Here is a 19,104-nt window from a genome sequence, read left to right as displayed (position 1 = left end):
CTCGGGAGTGCCGAGCCGCGCCGGGGTGGGGCAGGGGGACCGCCGACAGACTCTAGCGCCCAGACCCGGGCCGGGGAGAGGTCCGCAACCCGGGACCTACGAGCCGCCTCGGGGGGCGCTAACCCGGGGAGGGAGCTCGGCCCGCCGCCACCTTCAGGACCGCGGACAGCGCCCGCGCCTGCCGCAGCCGAGCCCGCGCGCGCGGTGGGGGCTGCGTGCCGCGCCACAACAGCTTGGAGAAGGAGGTCGTGGGAGCTCCGCAAATTGCGCTCTGGCCCCCCGCCTCCGGTAGGCCTGGCAGCTGCCCTTTCTCGACTCTCGAGTTGGCTCGGAGCCGCCAAGAGCCCGGCGTCCCGAGACCGACCGGAGGCTGGGTTTCCTGTCCTCGCTCTGACTCTGCTGTCATGACCCCTGGCTCAGCCCGTAGGCTCCGGGCACCTGTAGTCACGCAGGGGATCCGCGTGGGCAGCCCCCTTACCTTCCTGGAGGAACGGTGCGCCGGGGCGGGGGCAGAGTGGGGTGTGTGTGTGTGTGTGTGTGTGTGTGTGTGAAGATCATCCCTTACTCGGTGGCAGGAAAAAGACAGAGAACAAACTCCCGGGCTCTATTAATAGCCGGGTGTCTGGTGGGGCTGCCGTGCCTTTCACAGATGGTTGCCCATATGCAGCGTGGGGCGGGGACGGAGGTGTGGCGCGCGGGGATTGTCCCTCTGTCCGTGGGATGCCCAAAGCGGCAGAGACCCTTCCCAACCGTCTTCCCTCCAGGTCTGAACTGCAGCTAACCCTCTACCCCACCGCGGAGGCAGCAAAGCTTTTTAAAATCCCCGTTCTCCGAGAAACTAGAAGCAGCACGCATCCTGTCGATTTCGAAACAAAAAATGCTCCGGGGGAGAGCAGCGGGGCGTCCAGGAACTACTGTGTCTCCTTGAGTTAGGGCAAAGCCAGCGCGTGCGGGCCCCTCCCGGTCCCCCACCGGCAAGCGGGCATTTAGGATGCTGTGTAGCGCGAGGCAGAGAGCTCGCCTGTACCGAACCCCTCGCCCTCCTCGCTGCGATCGCCCACCCGCAGAAGTGGTTTCTAAAAATAGCTCCGAGTCAAGGCCGCACTTCTGTAATCCGTTGGCCAAGCGGGTACGTAGCAGTCCCTGCAGCCATGTGGCTGGAGCGCAGGCAGCAAGGAACAGCTTCTCCCCGCCCACTGCCAAAAAAAAAAAAGTTTTCACGGGTCTCTGGCCCCCGCACTCTTGTTGTTGCCCGCGGGGTGCGGGCGCAGACCCGGGCCAGCTTCCGCAGTGAACTCGTTGTGGTGAGCTCCCCACCTCAGCCAGGGTTCAAGGCGTCCGGAGCAGGCAGAGCGCCGCGTGTGCGCGCGCCAGGCTATTTTTACTTGCTTCCTCCGCAGCTCCAACGCTCCCCCTTCTCGGCAGTTGCACATGCCAGCTCTGCTCAAGGCATCAATGAAAACAGCAGTAGAGGCGGCCGAGCTCCTGCGAGGGGAAAAAAAAAAAAAAAAACCCACGTCGCGTCGCACGCCTGGCACACAGGGGGAGGGGCAGATCCAGCTGGGGCTCCCGGGGCGGGGAGTGAATCTGGGGTTCAGTTCCTCGCAGCTTCCCCGAGAAAGGGAGGAATTCAGACTTGGGCCAGCGTGCCCCGGTGGAGGCATCTAGGCAGCGTGACAATCGCTTGGTTTTCTTCCAGCAACTGCCTGCTTTTGGAATGAGCCAGGACTAGAGCAGTACTTCCAAAAGTGGGGTGCTGTGGGTTTGCCTGCATTTATGGTGAGAGAGAAGCAAGGATGCCTCAGGGTGTATGTGTGTGTGTCTATGGTGGTAGCTCTCCTTGTTCTCAATTCAGCACATCTTTATCAAATACTGACTCTGTGCCAGGAATAATTAGGTTCCCGAGATCCAAAGATAAAGACACTAGGCCGCTGCCCTCAAGGAACTCACAGTTTGGTGGACAGGAGTGCTGGCTAATCCAGATCATTCGGTAGCACCTTTTCCCGACATTTGTTGGCGTGGTTTGCAAGCACTTTATCTCATTTTATCCTCACCATAATCCTGTGAGATAAGAGAAGTTTAGAATTCATTGCTTAGCCCCATTTTACACATGAGGATGTTGAGGCAGAGAGGTCCAGTAAGTTCTAAATGTTACCTGACCAGCTAGGACAGCCTCAGAGCACAGACTGCCGCCACTTCTGACTTGTTGCCCTTTGCCCTATACTGCTACCTTGATTCTTTTTTCGACTGCACCATGCAGCATGTGGTTCTTAGTTTCCCAACCAGGGATCGAACCCGGGCCCCCTCACAGTGGAAGTGTAGAGTCTTAACCACTGAACCACCAGGGAAGTTCCTAAATGGCTACTTCTAAAACGATGCCATGTGTGGATGGGAGCAGGCAGAGGGATGGGGAGAGAGGATGTTTGGGAAGAAAGAGATGCTGTGTTGGGACAGGCAAGGAGAACGGGGAGCAAGTGATTACTCACAAGGTAAGGGTAGGGAGAGATATTCTAATCGCTATGCAGGAAGGATAGCGGGGAACAAAACTGTCTGCTTGTGAGCAGAGCCTCCCTTGACCAGACAGGTTTGGAGCTGGGGCCAAGGGCACCCTGGGTGCAGCTTGAGGGGGCATGGCCAACCTTGTTGCCACTTTCTCCAGCTCCCTCAGGTGCACTTCTCCTCCTCAGCTGAGGGCATCAACCCCCACGCATCCCCCACGCATCTCCTCCTGGCAGCCTCTTCTCCCTGCTCTCCCTGCTCCACACGTGCCTTCAGAACCTCCCAGTGTGTCCATCAGAGTCTCTTTTTCAGCCCACCGAGCTTGCGAGGCCACCACCCTCACTCAGGCAGCAGGTGCTTTCCCATTGTCCTCTTCTCTAGTCCAGCCTCGTCATCACTGCTTGATGGGCTTTCAGAAGCACAGACCTGCTCAAGAGCAGACATCGCTGTCAAAACATACCATGTCACCCTGTTCCCTTTAGGATAAAGCTTGGTATCCTTAACCCTTCTGTATCTGCCCCATTCGGTTCTCTGCAAACACCAACTTCATGCCTGAATGTCTTTGCACATCCTGGTTCCTCTACATGGGCTGCTCTTTCCCTGTCTTTCTCTCTGCGAGGGGCAGGGGGAATCTTCCTCAACCTGCAAGACTCAATACAAAGGTCACTTCCTCTGGGCAGCCTTCCATTTAAACAGATTTAAGTAGCTCTTCTGTGTATCCTCCATCCCTATGGAGATGGAATGTTCCTCTCCTTCTTCTGTGCTCCTAACACCTATCTCTCACTTTCCCTGTTACAAGATAATTGCATTTTTGTATATCTGTTTCTCCAGTTGGATAAAGAACTTTCGGGGCAGGGGGAGTGGGTCTATCCTGTTCTGACACTGGGCCTGACACAGAGTAAATTAAAGTCGTTGACAAATGTTGACTGATTCATAGGATTATGAACAAATTCATGAGCCTTCTGGGTCTTAATCACTTTCTGCAAACTGGGCCTCCTGTCTCCCACTTTTGTGCTTAGGTTCTTATAGACCTAGAAAACACAAAATGAGAGGAGATTCTGGGAATTAAGGTGCTACAGAGCTCCAAGCCCGGGTACATTTTGATTACTCGTGTTCCTACTTAATAGTCAGTAATGACTGACTCTTCTTATGGGGTGTTCATCTGAATAGCAAATAAACAGATTAATCACAATGCCCAATTAGGAGCTGTGGGCGATGGTGGACACTTTGGAGCTGCTGCTTGCTTTACCAGTTCTTGGTGAAAGCCTGATGCATTATTTATGGTGCCGACTTCCCTGACTGGGGTTTCAGCACCTCAAAGGGAAGCCTCCATGGGTGTGAAAACAGTTTTAGCAAAGGAGTCATTTTGGAGACTGATTTTTGAATGTCATCTTGACTTACTGGTCCAAGGAGAGAGAGAATATTTATGGGTTGGGAAAACTACAATAGGACACTGGGGTTGGGGTACCGACGGGTGCTACTCTTGTGAGTTACAGGGAGACTGGGGCTGAATTCTGACGTGGTGCCCGTTGGTGGTTGTGGCTGATGGATCCCTTTTCTCAGGGTTTCTCGCTTAAGTGTATGGTCCTATAGCACAAAAGTGAGAGGAGGAGGAGGAAGAGGACAAGAGTTGGCAGGACCCAGGCCCACTTTTCTGGGGTCCACACTGTGTCTTTTTCTAATGAGCGTGGGGCTCTGGAGCCAGACTGCCTGGCTTTACTCTGAACTCAGTAGATGTGTTGTTATGATGAACAAAGTGCCCTTAACCTCTCTGGGCCTCGTAAAGCTGTTGCAATGATTGAAGGAATTAATTCGTGCAAAGGGTTTAGGGCCTCGTGAGCTCCAGAGGCCTTCACGATCACCGTCAAGCCGTCAGCTTTTAGGAGCCTCACCGGGAAAGTGACAACAGGGTGGACTCACCCCTGCCCTCGTTTCTCCAGCTGAAATGGTCCCCCAAACCACGGTCTGCACGTATTTCTCCTCCCTCAGCAAACACGGATTTCAGCCCTGAATTGAACTCAGGAGAATTAAGAAGATACCCACGTTTGTTTTGTTTTGTTTTTCCTCCTGGGAAATTTGGCTCTTGGGAGAGTCCTCCATTGGCTTTTGGCTGTCAGAGAGGGTGAAACCACACTCCCGTCTCTGATTCGGGAGCGGTTTTCATTTCCTCCTCTGTGCTAACTGTGATGTGAAGTGATTATCACATTCCAGCGTGGAACATGCAAAAAATCTATAAAAACAGCATTTACACCTTGGCTTCTCCTGTGCCAGCAGGGGAAGAATGGGCAGCGTTGTGAGATGTGGGCTGCCAAGGTAACTGGAAGTGGATGTGTGGTGGGCAGGCGTTGCTGTCCAGTTGTGTACGGGCTTGGCCAGAGGAGAGGAAGCTCGGGCAGCAAGGACCATCCTGAGCCCGCTTCCTGCACCCACGATGCAGTTGGCCCCTTGGTTGCTGGTTGCAGAGCTTCAGAGAAGGCAGCTTCCCCAAACTCCTTGTGCATTTTCAGTCAGGAAGTTCTTAGGTCTGAGCTCCACCTCTTCATTGCCATGGGAGTCACTTTGGTTTATTCTGTTCTAAAAGGAGATTGAAGACTGTCTAGTTGCCTTTGCATTTGGGACTGCACAAGGGCTGTCATCCTCTCTACTAAACTCTGTTCTGAGTGATGCCAACCTCTTCCTCTGAAATTCTGGACTAGCCAGGAGAGGTAGGGTTGAGAAGATATACCCCTCCAGGGGTACCCAGATGGTTGGATGTTCCACACACCAAATAGCTTTTCTATTTTGTTATTAGAAGTCCCTCAGGCATCACAACTTTCCCCAGATTTGTAATGGCTAACCCATAAGTAACAATCTTTTTTTTTTTTTAACTCATTTTTATTTTTGACTGCACTGGGTCTTTGTTGCTCCACGAGGGCTTTCTCTGGTTGCAGTGGGAAAGGGCTACTCTTGGCAGTGTGAGGGCTTCTCATTGCAGTGGCAGATGCATGCGCGGGCTCTAGAGTGTGCAGGCTTCAGTAGTTGTGGCTCCTGGGCTCTGGAGAGTGGGCTCAATAGTTGTGGAGCACGGGCTCAGTTGCCCCGCGGCACATGGAATTTTCCTGGACCAGGGATTGAAGCCATGTACCCTGCATCGGCAGGTGGATTCTTAACCACTGGGCTGCCAGGGAAGTCCATAAGGATCTCTTTTTAAAATGTAATTTTATACAAGCAGACAGCTCAATGTATACATTTTCATAAAGTCATAGACTCTTAGAGCCGGATAGGAACTTTAAGTTATTTAAGAGGCAGGAAAATTTTTCCAACACCAGAGTTCCTCACTGTTGGTGTTAATACCATGTTTCCTCCTAAGTCAATGCCATTTCAACCTTCTTTAGCCTCTAATTGATTGCTTTTTATACTTGGTGCTAATTTTCTGGTGTATGCTGATACAGAATACTAAAAACTAGTTGTTGCCCTACAAAATATCTAGGAATTGTGCATAACAAGAGATCTCTCCCTTTCATATGACACTTCAAATGCTTTGGCGTCTATCGTCCTGTTTAAGGGGTGCCATCCTATATTACATACATGCATACATAGGTTCCATCATGTACACCATACACAACACAGCGAGTGACACACTATTCCCATGGGACAGATGAAGAACCCAAAGCACAGAAAGTTAATGTGACTTGCCCAAGATCCCACAGCGAGTAAGTGATGGAACCCAAACTCTGGTTTTCTAGCCACTGAGATCTTTGGTTTCTCCACTCTATGGGGCTGTGAAGGCAGCAGGAGGACCAGAGTAGATACTCAAAATAAATACGAAGAGAAAGAACACAGAAATTAACTGGAGAAACCATGAATGGTGGATTGGGAAGAAGTCAAAGAAAAGACACCAGCCCTATCTTTCCTCTCCTGCTTTCATGGTTCTCACTACTGTGCCCCATGGGTGGCGGGGACCTGTGGCCAGGACAGCCCTTGTTCCATGATGCCCCTGAGCCTGAAATCCTTGCCAGTGGGCCAAGAAAAACTCTTGACTAACAAAGTATATGTTTGTGAAAGTTGGACCGAAGGCCATTGTCTGATCATCGTTAAACCTGAACGTTTATCCAGCTTCTTTCTTGGGATAAAGTGAATAACAGAGACTTCAGGACAGGAACTCTGTGTTGTTTTTTTTTTAATTATGTTTGTAGTTTTATTTCATTGTTTCAGGCTGTTGCAACAAAATACCACAAACTGGTGGCTTAAACAACAGGAATTTATTGTCTCCCAGTTCCAGAGGCCAGATGTTCTGAAATCCCGGTGTCTGCAGGGTGGGGTTCCTGCCGGAGATTCTTGGGTGATTGTGTTCACTGACTTCTTCATTTCTGGTGGTTGTCAGCTGTGCTGTAGTTCGTAGATGCAACACTACCTCTCTGCCTCCATCTCGACCTGGCCCTCTCCCCTGTGTGTCTGTACCTCTTCTTCTAGGGACACCAGTCGTACTGAACCAGAGCCCACCTTGCAGGTATGGCCTTGTCTTAATTCGATTGCATTGGCGAAATCTTGTTTACAAACGAGGTCAGATTCACAGGTCACAGGGGTTGCTGTTTAGTTGCTCCATCGTGTCCCACTCTCTGTGATCCCATGGACTGTAGCCCCACTTTTGTCCATGGGATTTCTCAGGCAGGAATACTGGAGTGGGTTGCCATTTCCTTCTCCAGGGGATTGTCCATCTTCCCGACCCAGGGATCGAACCCGAGTCTCCTGCACACCTCTTTACCACTGAGCCACCTGGGAAGCCCTAACAGTGGCTAGGGCTTCAATACATCTTTTGGGGGGAAGACTCAACCCATGACCTCAGCCAACACGTCATAGGCCTGAGTAGAGAGTGACTTGCAGATGACAATGAACAGGGCTCAAAATACTTGCAAAATCAGTAGAGGTGGTCTCTCTTCTCCTGTCCACCCGCTGTCCACCTCCCCTACCACCTCCCTATCACCTTGGCCGGGCCCCCTTTCCTTAAGTAGCAGCAAAATTATAGCAAGAGCGGCCATGTTCACGTCTGTATTTTGTGCTGGACACAGTGTTCAGTGCTTCATATGTATTGCTTTCTTTAGTTTACACAAATTGCAAAACAACTCTTCTTATTCCTGTGTTGTAATTGAAGAAGTGGAAACACAGTGGTTGGGTATCTTGACAAACCTTGTAGGGCCCTAAGTAGCAGAATGGAAGTGCTCCGGAGCCGGGGCCTCTCTCACCTCTTTTATCACCATCCCAGCAGGAAGCTTGTCCTCACTTTTGCTCCACACTTGCTCTCACTGCCAGAGGGCTGGAAGGAACTGATAGATGCCCATGGGTGGAAGAGGGTGGGGCCTGCCAGCCTGTACCTGGCTCCATGTGTTCAATCACTGGTCCTCCCAGGAGACTGGCTTGGCAATAGTTCAGTTGCTCAGTTGTGTCTGACTCTTTGCAACCCCATGGACTGCAGCAAGCCAGGCTTCCCTGTCCATCATCAGTTCCTGGAGCCTGCTCAAACTCATAGGGTCGGTGATGCCATCCAACCATCTCATCCTCTGTCATCCTCTTCTCCTCCTATAGCCAGAGACTTATTGTGGTGGTAGCATCGTGAGCCCACTGCCAGCTTCCATGAAGGGCTCTTCTGGAGGACTGGAGGGGTGAAGACTTTGTGGGCACCTTCCAAACAATTAAGCCACATGGGTCACTGGCTTCTGGGCCTGAGGCAGTTTTGTGCAGAGGTTTGGGGCACAGGCTGTGGGGTTCATGCCTGGGTGCAGACCTCAGCCCCACTGGGCCCCAGGCATGTTACACAATCACCTGTGCCCAGTTTAATCATCTATGATGTGGCAGTAGCACTTTTTCCCATGAAGCTGTTCTGAGGATTAAACAAGTGACTTCATGTAAAGCTCATGTTGGCACAGAGGGAGATGCTCAAGACAAGCTCTGATTTATCATCCGGGCTTCTCCAGCATTGTCTTGAAGGAGCAGGGGGACACATAGATGAATAAAAGGGGTCTCCTGCTGACGTGATGGACTCACCGATTCAAACATTCTCAAGAGAGATGGGGTCCTCCACGCCCGGCGGGCTGCTCTACCTACCCCACTCCACAAGCACACTTCATGCTGGGGTCCAGGGCTCTGGTGTCCGCAAGACCCAGAGCATGAAAACAAAATCTCATGGAGCCCCTCAAGATGGAGAGAAGCGGGGAGCGATGAGCACCCACTGCAGACCTCTCAGCCTCCTTTGGGCCCCCCCTCAAGCCCTGCTCCTGGGGTAAGAGTGACTCCTACTGGTCAGTGGCTGGATCGAGCTCTCCTCCCCACATTCCCGAGAGGGAAACTGAGGCCTGGCAGAAGGGGAGGGAGGACAGAAGTGTGGCTCAGTCTTTCTCCGCATGTCGGGTGTTAAATACCGAGTTAAACACACTGCCCTCTTGGCCATGGACCCAGGAGAGCGTCTTCACCGGGGGTGAGGCTTGACTGGAGGGTGGTACTGCCGAGAGCAGACCACTCTAAAGGGAGCAGTGATTAGCAAACGCCTCCATCAGGACCTGACCTGCAGCTCTGTTGTGAAGGATTCTCTCTTGTTAGCTGGAGGGAGGGAAAGGGGTGGCCCTTCACGGCTGCGGCTGCCAGGAAATGAAAGGCTGCAATTCCCATAGGCATGTGACATCCAAGGGCTTTCATCGCTCCCTGACAGGCAGTTATGACAGCAGCTCTCCGAGGAGGCGCAATCAGAGGATCCCCAGAAAATGATTGCAGCCCATCACCAGCGTAAATGGGCTCCTAATTAAGGGATGTTCTCTATTAATGCACATTAGTTCAACTCTCGCCTTCAGGTACCGAGTGGGGAACTGATGAATATTTATTGAATGAATAAAGGAGATAAACCTGCGCATCGCATGTACACCAGCCAACTTCCTTCTCTTGGAACGTCTCTCTGCTCCCCGCTTTCCAGAATGAAAGCTACGGTCCCAGGATGCAGGTGGGGAGGGTTTTGGAGGCAGCCTTGAGTTTGAGTCTCATCTTCATCCCTATGGGATTAAAACCCACTTCACAGTCCACAAACAAGGATTAAATACGATCACAAGAGAAGACAGAAAATGTTTTCTCGATACATGTTTTCTCCTTTTTCCCCCCTGTTGTAACTCTGAGTTTATTTGCTCAGCTTTTGTTTTGCTTTTAGGGGAAGATTTACAGTTCAAAGCATGAAGTGTCTTTTGGATTTCAGTGCAGAGTGGGTGTGAACCACCTCATCCAGGTAGCAGGGCGGCAGGTGTGTTTATGCGAGAGAGTGTGGACAGACATCTGTAGAAGCACGTGCTCCCGCGCTTATGAACTTATCACTCATGGTTTTTAGTTCATTGCAGGTAGCACACACGAGGTACACACTTCACCGCTGGCCTGGAGCTCCGAGATGGAGTCAGGGAATGGTGACTCAGTGTGGTGGGGAGTGTTGTACATGGGGCACAAAATTCCAAGGAGGAGACCTCGTAGAGATGGATCTGAGTGTCAGGGTCGGGGAGGTCCGAAGTCCTGGCTTTGCAGCCAAAGCATGACCTTTGTTATGGAACCCGGATGCTGTTTTCCTCAGGTGGGGAGGTGGGTGGTCTTCCTGTCTTGCTCTACACTCTATCTCTAGACCCCCTCACACCCTCTCTCCAATGTGCTGGTGCTTCTCAGCTGCAGCCCAGACGTGGGCCCCAAGCTTGGACCATTCTGTCTGGCTGCCCCCTGGACACACCCACTTCAGTGCCTCTCAGGGACCTCAGATTCACACGGTTCCTTGGGAGCATCACCTCTTCCCATGTCTGCCCCCTCTTCCTGGTCCTCATCTTGGGGTGTGAAGTCACCCGAGGAACAAGCTCCAGTCCCGCCTCCTCGGCGATTCCAGTGATTCTGCGTCTCCTCGGCTTGTCTTCTGCCCTGACTTTGTCCTCCTCTTTCGGGTCCCACTTTGGCCATCCTGGGCACGTTGCCCATGTCTTGCCTGAATCTCTGCCTCTGCTCCTGGGTGCGCACTGCACCCCTCCTCCCCCCGCCAGCCGCCCCTGGCTTTGGTCTGTCCTCATAGCAGCACAAACCCGCATTCTGAAATGGTGGCCAGACTGTGCTATTTCCTTCCTCAAACACCTTCAATGGCTGTCCCATTATCACTGCAGAAGGTCCCACCTCCTTGCCAGGACTTAGATGGCTTTGCAAGCTCACGCCCCAGAGCACTGTTCTCTGATGTCCTTCCCTTCACTCCAGCTACACTCACCTGCCTCCCTCCCCTCATCACCTTCCTTCATCACTCTTCCTTCAGATCTTACCTTAGATGCCACCTCTTCCAGGAAGCCTTCCCTGATTCCACTCCCTCATTTAGGTCAGACTTAGCTCTCCCCACCATGTGATCCTACCCATACATTCTCGGTTGCAGCGCATAGCACTCTGTACTCATTTGCAGACTTCCTTGTTGACAAGTCCACCATAAACTTTGTGAAGGCAGGGGCTCTTTCTGTGCTGTTCACCATTGGATCCCAGCACCTAGCATAGTGGCTGATACCTGTTAGAGGTTAGAAACCTTTTGTCCTATGAATGATCATTGTGACATGTACTTTTCCTGCATGGACAGTGTTGTATGGATGGTGGTGGTGGTTCAATTGATAAGTTGTGTCTGACTCTTGCAATACCATGGGCTGCAGGCTTCCAGGCTCCTCTGCCCATGGGACTCTCCAGGCAAGAATACTGGAGTGGGTTGCCATTTTCTTCTCCAGGAGATCTTCCAGACCCAAGAATCAAACTCAGATGTCCTGCATTGCAGGCAAATGCTTTACTGACTGAGTCACCAGGGAAGCCCGTTCTATGGATGCTGGTGTTTAAATCATTATGGCGCCTTTCCTTTTACCCTGGTTGGAACTGTCAGTCAGTCGCACAGCATCCCCTAAAAAGAAAGTCTCCGAGGTCATAGTCATCATCCCCCAACCCAACGAAAGGTTGCAGGTAAGCTGCCCCAGGAAGATATTCACTGCCAAGCAGCAAAGGCAGGACTGCAGAGAGAAGGGGACAGTCGTGCAAACTGGGGAAGAAATTTTCAGATAAACAAGTGTGTGCATAGTCAGTCGCTTGTCCTGTCTGATTCTTTGCAACCCCATGGGCTGTAGCCCATCAGGCTCCTCTCTCTGTGGAATTCTCCACGCAAGAATACTGGAGTGGGTTGCCATGCCTCTTCTCCAGGGGATCTTTCTGACCCAGGGATCGAACCTGCATCTTCTGCCTATCCTACATTGCAGGTGGATTCTTTACCATTGAGCCACCTGGGAGGGCATACGTTTAATACCCTCCTGAACAGGCAAACCTTAAGTCTCAGAAAGGGCTGGGGGAGGTCAGGGCTGTGCTTGGGCTGCAGAAATTCCCTGCACTTCTGCATTGGGAGGAGGAGGCAGAGACTGTGAAGCCTCCCCTGAAAAACCTCACTTGAAGCATGAGAGTTGGAGGTTTGCATCAGTTTAATTCAGTTCAGTTGCTCCGTCGTGTCCAACTCTTTGCGACCCCATGGACTGCAGCACTCCAGGCTTCCCTATCCATCGCCAACTCCCGGAGTTTACTCAAACTCATGTCCATTGAGTCGGTGATGCCATTGAGCCATCTCATCCTCTGTCGTCCCCTTCTCCTAATGCCTTCAATCTTTCCCAGCACCAGGGTCTTTTCAAATGAGTCAGTTCTTCACATCAGGTGGCCAAAATATTAGAGTTTCAGCTTCAGCATCAAGTGGCCAAAGTATTGGAGTTTCAGCTTTAGCGTCAGTCCTTCCAATGAAAATTCAGGACTGATTTCCTTTAGGATGGACTGGTTCGATCTCTTTGCAGTTCAAGGGACTCTCAAGAGTCTTCTCCAACACCACAGTTTGCATCAGATGTTGGAGGTTTGCATTAGCCAATATATTTTTTCCCACTGGGCCTGATGCTCATCATTGGCTGATGTGAGCAGGGGCTGTGGTGGGGAAGGGGTGGTTGTGCCCAGACCAGGGATCTGAACCACGCTGAGGCTCTGGCTCCCAGCCCCAGGCTCTCAGGAGCCCCAGGCTCTGGCTCAGGGGCCAGCACCCTGCAGGGGGATGTGACTTCTCGCCCAGATTCTTCTGAGCCTCTTTTATTCATGGTTGTCTTAGGCTAGTGCTGTCATTTTCTCTTCTATTTATAAAGTTAACAATAAGATGCTCCCAACTCCAGGAGGGAAAGGAAGCCAAACCAGTGGACTGAGCTGTCGATACAGCCGGGCCCTGGGGTTCTCTCCACAAGGGCAGCTCTGGTGGTTTTACTGGAGGCCTCCCTGAAGCTCAGCCAAGCCTGTGCCCACCTCTCTTGCTTCTTGCTGCTCTGCTTCGGCATCAGAGCCCAGAGCTCTGGCCCCTCCCCAGCCTCTGGAAGGTACTGCATGTGCCCTAGTCCAGGCAGTTGGGCTCCATCCTAAGCCCCAAGGAGGCTCGGCCCCAGCCTTCCTGTATTTTTCGCTGTTTCCTCTGGCCCTAGGTGGGTACCGGGTAGCATGGAAAGAGCCTAGAAGCCTGAGGCCCTGACTCTGGTGTCGTCTGCTTTCTGACTCTTAGTTGCCTGTGTGAAAAATGTCTGAGTTGGCCCTCATCTATCCCACCTGATGTGTGCGTGCTAAGTCGCTTCAGTTGTGTCCGACTCTTTGCGACCCTGTGGACTGTAGCCCACCAGGCTCCTCTGTCCTTGGGGATTCGGGGAACCCCTGAACTAGATGGAGACCAGATCACGAGCACTTTTGGAAAGGGGGGTGTTTTATGCAAGTCGTGAACCTTGCTGTGGTTCCCCGGCTGCCCCAGGCGCCTCCCCGGGCAGCTTTGTGTTCGTTTGCCCTTTACTGGGTTGTCAGAGGAGATGGAGACAGCTCATCGCCACGCTGCACGTGGCTCCCCTTCCAGACGTGCCCACGTGTGCTAGGCTCGTGCTGCTGAACACGAGAGATGTTTTCCCCTCTAGGTGGCAGGTGGCGCAGAAAGTGGAGGTTTGGGAGGAAGGGAAAAGGTACAGCCGGTCTGGGATTGGTGGGGAGCTGACCTCTCCTAGGGACCTGACTTGAACAAAGGGTGATAGGGAGGTGTTTATCTGGGCTGAGGAGCAAACCTTCTTCTGGAAACCTCCGCCTCCGCTTCTGTTCCCCGCCTGCTGGCTCAGCCGCCTCCCTTCCCCAGGCTGGGGCTTCTGCGCTGCTGAGAGCCATGGCTCTTTCTTTTTCAGGCAGGAGAGATGTGTTGTTGTTGTTGTTCAGTCTCTCAGTCATGTCTGACTCTTTGTGACCCAATGGACTGCAGCACACCAGGCCTCCTCGTCATTCCCTATCTCCCAGAGTTTGCTCAAACTCATATCCATTGAGTCAGGGATGCCATCCAACCATCTCATCCTCTGTCGTCTCTTTCTCCTCCTGCCCTCAGTCTTTCCCAGCATCAGGGTCTTTTCCAATGAGTCAGCTCTTTGCATCAGGTGGCCAAAGTATTGGAGCTTCAGCGTCAGTCCTTCCAATGAACATTCAGGACTGATTTTCTTTAGGATGGACTGGTTTGGTCTCCTTGCAGTCCAAGAGACTCTCAAGAGTCTTCTCCAGCACCACAGTTCAAAAGCATCCGTTCTTAGGAGCTCAGCCTTCTTTATGGTCCAACTCTCACATCCATACATGACTACTGGAAAAATCATAGCTTTGACTATACAGACCTTTGTCAGCAAAGTGATGTCTCTGCTTTTGAATACGCTGTCTAGGTTTGTCATAGCTTTTCTTCCAAGGAGCAATTGTCTTTTAATTTCATGGCTACAGTCACTGTCCACAGTGATTTTGGAGCCCAAGAAAATAAAGTCTGAGAGATGTGAAGGGCTCACAGTTCAGGTGGCTCTGGGGGAGGCAGCCTCAGCTTCTTGGCTCCAGACTCTGCAGGTCTGGATCTTGGAGCGATTCCCGTCTCGAGCAGCTGCGCCTTAACCCCCAGACACTGGATGCGCCATGGGTCTGGCCTGCTGTGAACGAGTACGGAATGGAGGAGAAGAAAGAGAAGGTTTGAGTCTCAAGTCTGTTAGCGCCATGCTTCCTTGTCTTCCTCAGTGTGCACTGCTGGACCATTATTTCTGAAGTGCTGGGACCTGGCTTATCTCCCAGGATCCAGGCTGAGCCAGGATGTTGTGTTTCTTTGGTACCATGGCTGGTGCCAGAGGCTGAGTGCCAGGCCGGGGGCCTGGAGAAGGAAGGATGCCACAACCAGCCCTGCTATCACCCTCCTCTGACATCTTCTTACCACAGGCCTTGGAGACCCCCTTGTTACCAACTGCAACGGCCTCTAATCTCACCTGACCGATCGATGGCATCAGATGCTGTTGGTGTGTTGTTTTCCCTGGTGGTCTCTGTTCTTCGGGCTCCTGTGTCCTTCCTCCCGCCACTCCCACAACTCTGACTGTCCTCCAGTGGATCCTTCTTCCTTCCCCCATGAGTGACACTGACCCCTGCTCCCCATCCCTGGGTGACCTTTTCCTCCTCAAAGTCTTGTGATGTCCAGACCTGCACTCCTGGCTGCATTCCTCTTCCTCAGTGTTTGGCAGGCCCTTCAAATCCAGCACAACCCAAACCATGCTCTCTATGTTTACCTCTGAGCCTGCACGTCTGTTCCTAACCCAAGTGCATCCTCCCCTCTGCTCAGGCCGGAAGTCAGGATTCACACTAGCAGCCTCCCTACACTCACCTCCTCGACTGCAACCCCAGAGAATCTGTCACCGAGTCCTGATGATTCTACCCTGTTCGCGTCATTTACTTGCGTCTCGCCCTCCTTCTCTTGCTGCCTCTGGTCAGACCCTCATTGTCCTCTGTCTGGGCCTGCTGCCCTGTTTCTGCCCCTGCCCTGGCCAGGCCACCCTCATTACGGCAGCAGGATGCCTGGGCTCCAGAAGGCCGCAGTGGATGCTGGGAGGATGAATGCATGAGTTCTGGGTGGAGATGCTGGCTCAGAGGAGCACCGGGGGTGCTCATTCTGCAACTGCTGGACATTGTGAGTTAACGTCGGGGCTCACCATTCTCATCTGGCCTTGGTGGAGACTGTTGTTGTTTCTCAGTCATTAAGTTGTGTCTGGGCTTCCCCAGTGGCTCAGGTGGTAAAGAATCTGCCTGCAATGCAGGAGACTACAGCTCAATTCTTGGGTCAGGATGATCTGCTGGAGAAGGGATAGGCTACCCACTCCAGTATTCTTGGGCCTCCCTGGTGGATAACACCAGGGGAGAAGGGGATGACAGAGGATGAAATGGTTGGATGTCATCACTGACTTGTAGGACATGAGTTTGAGCAAGCTCCAGGAGTTAGTGATGGACAGGGAAGCCTGGTGTGCTGCAGTTCACGGGGTTGCAAACAGTTGGACGTGACTGAGCGACTGAGCTGAATTGAAGTCGTTTCCGACTCTTTGAGACCCCATGGACTGCAGCACTCCAGGCTTCCCTGTCCTTCACCATCTCCCGGAGTTTGCTCAAACTCATGTTCATTGAGTCGATGATGCCATCCGACCATCTCATCCTCTGTTGCCCCTTCTCCTCCTGCCCTCAATTTTTCCCAGCATCAGGGTCTTTTCTAATGAGTCAGCTCTTTTCACCAGGTGGCCAAAGTATTGGAGTTTCGGCTTCATCATCAGTCCTTACAATGAGTATTCAGGGTTGATTTCCTTTAGGATTGACTGGTTTGATCTCCTTGTTGTCCAAGGGACTCTCAAGCAGTCTTTAATCCAGGGCTAACTTTTTATCACTGAAGGGGGAAAAACAAACAAACAAACTCTTCAGAGTATTCAGGATTTATGACGTTTTCCACTCTGGTCCAGAGGGACAAGAACTCTTCCTGGTTCTATGTGAGTACCATAAAGGAGTCCCTTTATCTTTTTTTTTTTAAGAAGTTTTAAAATAATTAATTAATTATGGCTGTGTTGGGTCCTAGCTGAGGTGCCCAGGCTCAGTTGCCCCAAAGTGCGTGTGATCTTAGTTCCCTGACCAGGGATGGATCCTGCAACCCTTGCATTGAAAGGCAGACTCTCAACTGCTGGACTGCAAGGGAAGTCCCAGCAGTTCCTTTATCTTGATGGCAGTTATATTCTTGGTCTCAGGTAGTGTCCTCTCAGGCATGATTTGGTCAGCCTTGGCTGAAGACTAGAGGGACTCTCTCCAGTTCTCCAAAGCCCCCTCACTACCGAGTCTTCTACCCTCCAGCACTCTGCCTTTCAGGCTCTAGCTGCCTTGCTGTTCTGACTCCTATCTTTGTGTCTTCCACCAAGGAGAGTTGCTTCACTCTGCCTCTGAATTTTCCCATCCCCCACAGCACAGCTCAGACATGCCAGGCAATAGGCTGGGTCATCATAGGCTTGCCTTGTCTGTCATCTTTAAGAGATCTAGTTTTTCACTGCCTGGTGTTCAGTGTCTTGAAAACTATTATTTCATATGTTTTCTCCAGCTTTTAAACTGATCTTTGGAATTGCCTGGGAGTGCTTTGAAAAACCTAGATTCCTGGGATCTGCCATTGGCTAATTTGAGGCCACTTTGGAGTAGATCTGGATACGATTGGGTGGCTGACAGTGTTCCCTTTCTAGCTGGAGCATCTGTACTTTCAGTAAATACTCACTTTGGAAGCCTCTGATTAAAGGAGTCAGTCACTTCTGCTAAGAATCTGAGTGGAGAGATATTTATTAATATTTAAAGCAAATGAGTTTCCGGGAACTGGGTGGAAAGTGTCTGGAGGAGTCCATGGAAACCAGATGAAAATCTGAATTGAGCAGATGTGGCTTTGGTTTTGGCCAACAACTTGTGGATGAAGACAAGATGGTTGGATGGCATCACCAACTCAATGGACATGAGTTTGAGCAAACTCCAGGAGATAGTGAAGGACAGGGGAGCCTGGCATGCTACAGTCCCTGGGGTCTCAAAGAGTTGGACACGGCTTAGCGACTGAACAGCAACAACAACAACTTGTGATTTTCTTTGTGACTTAAGACTCTGTAGCTTGTTTTTCTCTAGCCATATCGGACAGATCATGGGGCCAGAGACTCCGTGAGGGGCCAGCTCTGGGGTCCTGACCAGTCCTACCATGGGGGCTGAGTCAGCTCCTCTGAACCTTGGCACTGTTATCTGCAGCTCTGTCTTTGCACCACTTGGATGTGAAGAGATTGTTGGAAAAGCATCTACGACGAACACACTTGAATCTGTACTTGAAGCCACTTGTAGACTCTACAGATGAAATGATGGGGCTTAGTAAACACATTCTGTATTTGCAAGATATTTCCTTCCAGAAATCCCGGGAGATAGGACACTTCTCAGTAAAGATATTTGGAGCACTACTGAACCCTACAAAGAATGTTGAATATTATTCAGATTCTGGTGATTATTTGTCTTGGTTTTGTCTTTCTTCCTGCCACCTCTCTGCCCTGTCAAGGGGAAAGAAAGGTCTCTGATTGCACGGTGGGAAGGAACCTTGCATAATATATTTATGAAGGGCAGCATTGACCCAGTTGAATGCAAGGATGCTGTAATCAACACGTCTTTATTGAGCCCCAGCACTGTGCCAAGTATGAAGAGAGAAACAGTGACGTGGAAGGTCTGCCTACCGGTCTGAAGGAATCTACTTCTTGGCTGTAGACTCAATACCTACATGCACATGTGTTCAGTCGCTGTGGTCATGTCTGACTCTTTGAGACCCCATAGACTGAAACCCACCAGGCTCCTCTGTCCATAGGATTTTCCTGACAAGAATACTGGAGTGGGTTGCCATGCCCTCCTCCTGGGGGATCTTCCCAACCCAGCGATCAAACTGCATGTCCTGCGTCTCCAATATTGCAGGGAGATTCCTAACCACTGAGCCACCAGGAAACTCCCAATGCCCGCAGTTGTGAGACAGTTTGCATGAGACCCTTTGCCAACAAAATGGAACAGAACGTAACCAGTAGCTTGAGACCAGCAGATGCCATGGGAATTGAGAAGCAGCAGGAGAGACCAGGTGTCGGGGCTGGAGAAAATGACTGACTTTCCATGATGGGCATGTTCCTGAAGACAGCAACTGCATAGTTCTCAGAAAGCTCTGGGGAGGAGGGGCAGAACGGAGCCCAGGGAGCAGACAGTGTGGAGGGTGATGACCAGAGTCTGGTAGGCAGAGGAACAAGGCTCTAAGAGCAGCCAAAGCCACCATGTCCAGTGCCAGAGAAGAGCCCAGGGAGCATCCAAAAATAGCACCAGGGCAGAGAGTCAGATGGCAGGAGATGGACGCCTTGTCCTCCTGTACCACACTTCAGAATTTCTGAATGTTTATACACAAGATGTCTTTAGTCATCACTGAAACCCTGTAAAAGTCTGAACACATAATTATTGCCATTTGACAGGGAAGGAAGCTGGAGGTCAGAAAGGTTAAATGGAGTTTGCATCGTAACCTGAATAGGGAAAGAGAGAATGAAGACCAGAACCCACAGGTGCCCTGTGTGTGTGTGACTTCTGCCTGATACCCTCTGCCTCCATGGTGACCCCAGCTGAGCGTAGAGTCACCTGCCGGGCTCAGATCCCACGTGGATGCTGTGATCCAAATCCGGGATGAGGGCTTAATCCAACTCTGGGCAAGATGAGGGT

The 19,104-nt window shown here is 51.5% G+C and overlaps 1 protein-coding gene across 1 annotated transcript in view; it reads left to right on the top strand.

The window, feature by feature from the left end:
* PRMT8 (protein arginine methyltransferase 8) overlaps positions 1–19,104 on the top strand; it is a 68,268-nt gene that overhangs the window by 580 nt on the left and 48,584 nt on the right. The window lies entirely within an intron of this gene.

The sequence above is a fragment of the Giraffa tippelskirchi genome, chromosome 4 (genome assembly GCF_054371585.1).
Source record: "Giraffa tippelskirchi isolate mGirTip1 chromosome 4, T2T-mGirTip1v1.2.pri, whole genome shotgun sequence".
Taxonomy (NCBI): Eukaryota; Metazoa; Chordata; class Mammalia; order Artiodactyla; family Giraffidae; genus Giraffa; species Giraffa tippelskirchi.
This window is presented reverse-complemented; position numbering and strand designations above follow the sequence as displayed.